Source organism: Littorina saxatilis, linkage group LG11 (assembly GCF_037325665.1).
Source record: "Littorina saxatilis isolate snail1 linkage group LG11, US_GU_Lsax_2.0, whole genome shotgun sequence".
NCBI classification, from domain to species: domain Eukaryota; kingdom Metazoa; phylum Mollusca; class Gastropoda; order Littorinimorpha; family Littorinidae; genus Littorina; species Littorina saxatilis.
In genome coordinates, this window is record NC_090255.1 from 32,154,200 (window position 1) to 32,163,542 (window position 9,343).

The window sequence follows — 9,343 nt, forward strand, 5'->3', positions numbered from 1 at the left end:
GTAGCCGCCCCTTGCTACTTGTCATAGAATTGATGTCTCGTCACCTGGGAAAATCGGGGTAGTAGTACATTTGTAATATTGAGTGGGTGGGTTGAGGGGGAGGGGAGGGGAAGGGGATTGTGGTACGAGGGAAGAAGAGAGGGGCGGCGGGGAGGTGGGAGGTGTTAGATTGTTGGACTTTTTCTTTGACAGTTAATTAGTGTGTTTGGACTAATTATTAGTATACAAAAAAAAAATATGGCTGCACAAACAGACACACAAACTGATATACAAACAAATCAAGCAATAAATAAACAAATGAACAGATATACTAACGACTGAACCAACCAACTAACACACTAGCGAACCTGCTAACCACCCCTCGCGGGTTAGGAGTCCCATATTGGTTGGGACGAGAAAGAATTTACCCGATGCTCACCAGCATGTCGCAAGAGGCGACGAACGTATTCTATTTCTCCTTTTACCCTTGTTAAGTGTTTCTTGTATAGAATATGGTCAATTTTTGTAAAGATTTTAGTCAAGCAGTATGTAAGAAATGTTAAGTCCTTTGTACTGGAAACTTGCATTCTCCCAGTAAAGTAATATATTGTACTACGTTGCAAGCCCCTGGAGCAAATTTTTGATTAGTGCTTTAGTGAACAAGAAACAATTGACAAGTGGCTCTATCCCATCTCCCCCCTTCCCCCGTCGCGATATAACCTTCGTGGTTGAAAACGACGTTAAACACCAAATAAAGAATCTGCTAACCTAAACAGTCGTTAACTAACTAGGAAAACTACCTATCGACCGACTTATCATTCACAGGAAAAGCAGGAAAATGTGGAATTTCGTGTGCGTGTGTGTGTGTGTGTGTGTGTGCGTGTGTACGTGTGTGTGTGCGTGTGTACGTGTGTGTGTGCGTACGTGTGTGTGTGTGCGCACGCCTGCTGTCGTGCGTGTACGTGTACGTGTACGTGTACGTGTGTGCGTGTGTATGTGCATGTGCGTGTGTTTGTGTGTGCGTGCGTATGCGTACGCGCGTATATAATTATGTACGATATATTTACAAATGTGTATTTTCTGATTGCAGATGCACATTCATGCCCTGGCCGAGAGGGAAAGGGTGAGAGTGACATCATAAACGAATGGCGTCTTATCTTCGAATGACGTCATTGCGACAGTTGAACCACAGGCTACCTTGACAAGCACAAAAGAAAGGTAGGTAGATAGTTTTGTCTTGACGAGTTCGGTCCATGGGAGCAACATCATTTTTCGTTGTCGTAATCATACGCATAAAACACTCATTCCAAACAGTTTTGACCGTCGACTTCTCTTTTGGTGGAATTCTGGAGTTTTGTAACTGCCTCCTACAAATACAGTTGATTTACCACTATCCGGGACAGTGGGAAAACCAGTATCTTCAATGTGTTCGTGCTCCGACCATATTGAGACCAGACAGATGCTTGCAGGAGCTTAATGTACCGATCTGTTTAACAAATAAAGTGACTGATCAGACTATTTTTTATAAGGAAGAATTTCCATTGAAGATAGAACCTAACATTGATTGTTTTTATTCATGTATACTCATTTATGCACCTTTGGATTCAAAGTGAGGAAAGGAAAAGTTTTGCGTCAAGATGATAATCGCTTTCATGCAAAGGCAGACTTTTTGTCATACGTTTGAGGACTTGCCAGACGGCGTAAAATGGTGTTTGCTCAAGTGGACCGAAAGAATAGTATTGTTCTGTGCAGTTGCTTATTTGAGTTACCTGTCTGTCTGTTTCTTTGTTTGTTAGAAGTTCCCTTCTTCTTTAACTTGATTGGTTTTACACATTTTATATTGTTTTCATGTCACTTTTCCATAGTTTTCATTATCTTCACCATCATCATTATCAGCATCATCGTCATCGTCAACGCCATCATCTTCATCTTCATCTTCATCAGCATCAGCATTAGCATCATCATCATCATACATCATTTGCAACCTACCAGAATGCAATTAAATGAATGTGACTAGGTTGTCTGCAAGAAACAGCTTACATGTATCTGAACAAGCATTCCAACTATTATACTTCTCACGCAAACCAGCGTACATTCGCTTGCATCAGAACAATACCAACTGACGATATGTACCGTCACAATTCAGATACAAATTGAACACTATTGTTGCATTCGTAAAGTGCGTGTGTGTGTGTGTGTGTGTGTGTGTGTGTGTGTGTGTGTGTGTGTGTGTGTGTGTGTGTGTATGTGTGTCACTGTGTGCGTGTGTGTATGTTTGTGTCTGCGTGTGTGTCTGTGCGTGCATTTTTACGTGCGTGTCTGCATGCGTCTGTGTTTATGTTTTTGTGTTCACAACACTAAATATACTAGTTGTGTTTGTCTTTTGTGGGTTGTTTTCTCAATGTGTAAGTATTGTTTATTTTTGCGTTTTTGTGTCTGCGTGCGTTCATTTCTTGTGTGTGTTTTTGTGTGAGTACTTGCGCACAGACTCATGTAGATGTGCTTTTCGTTTGTGTTTGTGTGTGCAAGACAAAGTAACTGATTATTAACCAATCAGAATCGCCGATTTTCGAAAACGCGTACCGGAGATGACGTTGCACTGACTCCGAGAACAAAATGTGAGAATGTTGACAACATAATCTCTCAGGATTTTTGTCTTGAGAGAACATGTTATTTACATTCAAACGATAATGAAAAGTAAGAGGGGTTTGCTTTTCATCATGGTTCAACAAAACACATGTAAACAGAAACTGAAGATGCTGCTCATCTATCCCTTGCGTTTTTGGTACACTCACGTTCTGCCGTAAGATCAAACAGCGAAGGGAGGTAAGCTCTCTGAATAGAAGACAGAAGGGAGAGTTACGTGGAATTGTTGTGCAATTAACCCTCAGACGCTGCATGACAGCATCAGATTTTCGTCCTGAAAAAAAAGCTCAACGTTTTTGTTTATTCCAGGTCAGTAGTTGTACAAAGGCTTCACTTTAAATATTTTAGGCCAAAAAAAAAAGGTCTGTTTACGGTAACATATAGGCCACAAAAATAGGGTCGCTAGGTCGGGATAATTTTTATTTTTTTATTTTTATTTTTTTTCTCCAAAAAAACATATTTTTACGTTATTTTGCACAAAAAAAACCCCAAAATTTTTTTAATTTTTTTTTCTTTCTCCCAAATGCCAAAAAAAAGTCTAGGGTCGCGCGAAAAAAATAGGGTCGGTCGGGTTACCGTAAACAGACCTATTTTTTTTTTTTTGGCCTTATTGAATCAATAAGTTTTTTTTTAGGAAAATTTTGCCTCTTCATTTTCATTATTTTGTTTTCCCATTGCTCGAATCGCGTAGAAAGAAAAATATCAGAAGCTTGATAAAGCTAGTTTGTTTGTGTCTTTGGTTACATGACACTACTAGATCACTGGCACGGTTGGCTTAGTGGTAAGGCGTCCGCCCCGTGATCGGGAGGTCGTGGGTTCGAACCCCAGCCGGGTCATACCTAAGACTTTAAAATTGGCAATCTAGTGGCTGCTCCGCCTGGCGTCTGGCATTATGGGGTTAGTGCTAGGACTGGTTGGTCCGGTGTCAGAATAATGTGACTGGGTGAGACGTGAAGCCTGTGCTTCGACTTCTGTCTTGTGTGTGGCGCACGTTATATGTCAAAGCAGCACCGCCCTAATATATGGCCCTTCGTGGTCGGCTGGGCGTTAAGCAAACAAACAAACAAACAAACAAACTACTAGATCATTTACGTAGTTAAACGAGACAGATGTATAGAAACTTGATAGAATTTTAAATGCTGATTCAATATTATTGCCTTTTGGCAATGCACACACATAATGCAATGTACTATGATTTATGACCTTCAATCGGACGTTTATTACTTGCTAACTTTTCATACTATCAATACCACAACAGTAGCAAAAAGCATTTATTCTTCACTCTTGAAGGCCGAAATATATCTGCATATAATTATCTTTTTCAAAGATTCCTGCAAAAGAATCGCACTTGATACAACTATGAAGTTTCTTTCGTGTATAAGATTCTTGCAAAAGAATCGCACTTGATACAAGAGAAACATTGGGGGTTTATATTAAGAATCATGAGAAATAACCACACCTGACAGATATAAAGAAAATGCTGGCCTGTCTTGTCTATACACGCACAGACAGAAGATTCAAAGATCAAACACTAGATCCTAAAAGGTTTGAGAACAATAACAGTTTTCCGCTACTAAAAGTGTATTTTTAATATCCCTCACGTGGTCTTTATATAAATCGTCATGGAACGCTTCACGCACTATTAGAAAACAATGTGTTCTTTCGGTTTGCCAAGCGTAAGAACATGTCGATTCTTTCTCTGCCGAGTTTAAGGGCACTGACTGTTCAATATAGCCTGAATGGTGATCGAAGATTGATTGATTTGCGCGCAGATCCTAGGCCGGATGAATGGGACATTTACATGTGCGCACAGACAAGTTGAGGCACGCACTCACGCTTACACGTACATATTGCGCACAGACACATGTGCACGCTGACCTTCACACTGAGGTACATGCGCGCACACACGCACGTACACGCACGTACACACACACACACACAGTCGCACGCACGCACGCACACACATGCACACACCACACACACGCACACACACACACACACACCACGCACACACACACACACACCACACCCACGCACACACACACACACCACGCACACGCACACACACACACACGCACACGCACGCACACGCACAAGTACATACACATACACATACACATACACATACACATACACACACACACAGATTCAGACACCCCCTCTCTCCCCGTTACACACGCTCCCTTCACACATCTCCCTAACAATTCCTTCCTCAACCCCCCCCCCCACCCCCACCCACCCAAAAAAAACCAACCTACCCCACCACAACTTTGATCTTACCATCGTAACAATCAGTACAGCAATCCTCGGTGTACAAATATTTCAAAGACGATCAGTTCTGTTCCCAGTCTTCTATTGATGAATGGGGGTCTGTCATGATTTATAGATTCATTCCTATCTTCATGATATATATGAATCGATATTTGTGACTGCGCCAACAGATTCACAAAAGGGTGTAATTCAATCATTCGTGTCAAAAAGCAGTAACTTAGCAACTGATACTTGTTTGATTTTTTAATAAGGGTTTTTGACTTTATTGATCGTGTTTAGCTCATGCTCAGTGAACAATCACTTGCTAACGAGTTATTTGGCCTTTTTTTTTTACGAGTTTGCAATTGTCTTGCAATACTTTCATTTCCTGCGTTTCATATAAATCAGTCTCGTTGCGATATAGAGGTTTAAACAAGATTTTCTTCAGACAGATGATACAATTATAAAAAGGAAGAAGACATGGACGCGAATGCTAGACTAACGCTTGAGTCATTTTGAGTAACTTTTAATTTTGAACGTGAAATTAAATACCTTAACTGTAGTTTGATTTTACAAGTTAGTATGGTTAGTTTTCGATTGCGTTTGATATCAAAAATTATCTGCATAATTATTAAAGAACATTCAATTTGCGAAATCGTGTGCACCTTTCGACAGAAGTACTCGATTGCGTTCGATTTCTTTCATCGGCAGAATACTTAACAACGTGAAGTACTTTAAAGTTGCACTGTCGAATGCTTAAGGATCACTTTGACTAACAGAATTTTGTTCGGACTTTGGAAAATCCTGCTTAACTCCAAATTTTAGTTTCGAAGTCCAGAAATCATCACTCAGGCAATATGCACTTAGTGTTATAAAATAAATATTTGTGTAACTTTGAGCGCACAAGTCTATTTACTGTACAAGTGTCGGTCAGTGCTAACAAGTGTACTGCTTTTCACTCTAGCACACAACGCGCAAACTGTAGCTCACTTTGAGTCACTTAAATGTTTTAATAAACGCTATTAGGTTCCACTGTAGTAAAAAAGGAATCCCCCCGCGGGTTAGGGGGAAGAATTTACCCGATGCTCCCCAGCATGTCGTAAGAGGCGACTAACGGATTCTGTTTCTCCTTTTACCCTTGTTAAGTGTTTCTTGTATAGAATATAGTCAATGTTTGTAAAGATTTTAGTCAAGCAGTATGTAAGAAATGTTAAGTCCTTTGTACTGGAAACTTGCATTCTCCCAGTAAGGTAATATATTGTAGCCTACTACGTTGCAAACCCCTGGAGCAAATTTTTGATTAGTGCTTTTGTGAACAAGAAACAATTGACATGTGGCTCTATTCCATCTCCCCCCTTTCCCCGTCGCGATATAACCTTCGTGGTTGAAAACGACGTTAAACACCAAATAAAGAAAAAAGAAAGGAATGGGTGTGAGCCTTGGGGATGGTGCGGGGGTCAGAAGCGACTTAAAAGGAGTATGCCGACACACCTTTACCTTTGACACTGGGACCATCTCTACAGCTTCAAATCCGTTTTTCATTAGTTGAATCTAAGCCCAGTGTTTTCTTCCAAACATTACGTTGTCAAGCTAATGCTTTGCAGTATTTCTATAGAGCTGCACACACAAACTAAACTAATGCCATTTTGAAGTCTCACGTAGTAGAGAGCGAGTCACGCCAAAACCATTCTCATACCGAGACCCGTCTTTTAACCGAGATCTGCCGAATTGTATGGGTTGGCCGGGACTCCTCTGTCAAAATCTCGGCGTGGGTCTCGCGCGTCTATTCTTCCAAGCTGAAGGTTTTTGCACGCATCGTTGCTCCGAGGTTTGGTATGCTGGGACATTTTAGCAACCTCGGCTTTTTTCAAAGCTTCGACACCCGTTCACTCGTATTCCTCCCACCCGATACCCTATTAAGTCCCCCTATACCTACCCCACCCGCCCCTCACCCCTAGCTTCCTTGCTCAACCCGCTCCCTGATCCATCTCGGGAGCCATCTTGATTTCAGTTTTTGGTTTTCCCCTCCCCCCTTCTTTTTCTGAGATATTCTTCGGCCGTATTTCAGCTTTAGTGTAGTGTTATTTAGTTTCACGTCGAGTCAAAACCAGGTATATATCCGTCAACTTAAAGACAAATATGGCTCCAAAGCAAAAGCAAAGTTATTTAATACCGGGTACACGTTCCTCGAAATGAACTTGAAGTGCACCACCGCACAATGAAATATGATGTTCCTCTTAAGATTTCGTCAGCAGATCGTTTCGCTCAAGCAGTTTTCTAGGGAAAAAAATGTATCATGCATTGAAAGTTTTATGAAGCCCTAGTCGTCCTTTTTATTACCGTCAGTGTTCTCAACTCTTCCTAGAAGTGTCTATTCACATAGAATTCACCGATTTTGTTTTTGACAACAGAGAAATTTGCGTTGTTTAGAATTCTTTTCGAGCTATGACTGACAGATCCTGTTACTTTACGTACTAGTACATATACTACTTAACTCAGGTCACAGTCACTACAGTGTAATTATCTGTAACAGGGTACGTTGTCTTCGTGTACTTCGTACCTGTGTACAAGTGGTACAGTAGTAGTTTGAAGTGTAGCAAACCAGAGACCGCCACGTCACCCATTGTCAAAGCACCCAGTACTAGCAGGTCAACCAGCAACCTGCCAGCAAGTTTTTCACTCGGCACTTGTTCGTTCACTCCCACCTCTCGATCCCCGGGCAGACTTACAGTGCCATAGCGATTCGCTGAAGCGTGCAGAAACTCCTAGCTCAGCCCCGCCGACAGCCTTCCACGCAACTGTCTTTTGCAGAGGCACCCAGGCATGCAAAGAAAAAGGGGACCAGCTTGGTTGGCATTCCTTTGCTGTGCGACTCGAGGTCCTGCCTGGCACAGTTGCAAAAAAAAAAAAAAAAAAAAAAAATCCAGGTAGATTTTCTCAGGTGTGTGTATTGTGCTTAGCCTGCTTGCATGGTGTTCACCTGACACTGACAGTCCGGTTTTGAGCCTTCCGATTCAGATTAGAAGGGGGGAATACTTTTTGAAGCCACACACACACAAAAAAAATCTGAATGCTGATCGTTGAGAGTGGGTTTAACTCAGTGATGTGACACAGGTTGACACTTTTCAATCGCCGGTCAAGGCATTTTGCTTTTCATGGTGAACTAAGTAATAAACGAAGCGTTGACACTGTCTGTACCCAAGTCTGCACACTTTTAGCGAAGGGTACAAGTACCACGGTGCAGGGACGATTGAGGCTTTGAGGGTTTATTTATTGTTTTCTACAAGTCTCGTCTAGATATATAACATTTTTAGAAGCAACTGGTGTCAGATTAATTGTCATACAACACACACGCACAAACACACACACAAAGTCGACTGCGCACGCACGCACACACACACTAACACACAAACATACACACACACACAAGCAAACACAAACTCACACACATACACACCCCACCACCCCCAACACTGACACACACACACACACACACACACACACACACACACACAATCCCAAGGGTTGTGACCTCAATAATAAAACCTGTGAGCTTAGTTCTGTGTAGCATTGTGAAGCAAAAGGCCTGCCAGTAAAGTATAGCTTGGTCCGCTGACTACATGGAAATTGGAGTGAATACAACCCGGAGTTTGGGACCATTCAAATCTCCCCGGTCTTTTGTCTGTCGCTGAAAGCCGACCCCGGGTGGGGAGGCGGGGTGTGATGGGCGGGTGAACAATGAGGGTGGAGGTGGGTGGGAGAGGATCGAGACGAGAGGAGGGGGAGGGGCGGTGGTCATGTGTGTGAGAGAGGGTATGTGTGTGTGTGTGAGAGTGTGTGTGTGTGTGCGTGTGTGTGTGTGTATGTGTATGTGTGTCTTTGTGCGTTTGTGTGTCTTTGCGCGTTTGTGTGTGTGTGCGCGCGCGTGTGTGATTATGTATGTGTATATTCTAGCCGGCTTCTACTGCAGTTGGGGTGAAGAAGCTACCACCACTGAGCCAGGCTGTAGAGGGCGCGTACAGAGTGGGGCAGGATAAGGGTAGAGATTTAACCGAACATGGTTGGGGGGTGGGTGGCTTCTCTCGCTGTTGAAATTCTTGGACCCGGGTGGGTAGTTAGGGTGGGTGAGGGTGAGCCAGGTTCTCTTGCCGTTCAGAAGTTGAAGGCTCCCCAGTGATTATGGCGGGCGGTAAATATAGACGCCATTGTGTAGAACGGCGCTCGCTATCTTGCTAGACAGGTTTTTAAGGCCGCGCAATAACAGCCTGGCAGGCAGACAGGCAAGCCAAGCCAAGCTAAACCAACCGCGTGACAGCCAGAGAATTCTAGAAGAAAGACTGGAACACCACTCTTTTTAGACCCACTGGTTTAAGCCTCCCCCCCCTCCGCCGAACACCCTCCTTCTCCGCCCTACTGCATGTTAGAACCCTGCTTTGTTGAGGTTTTCTGTTCGTAAGTTCTTTAAATT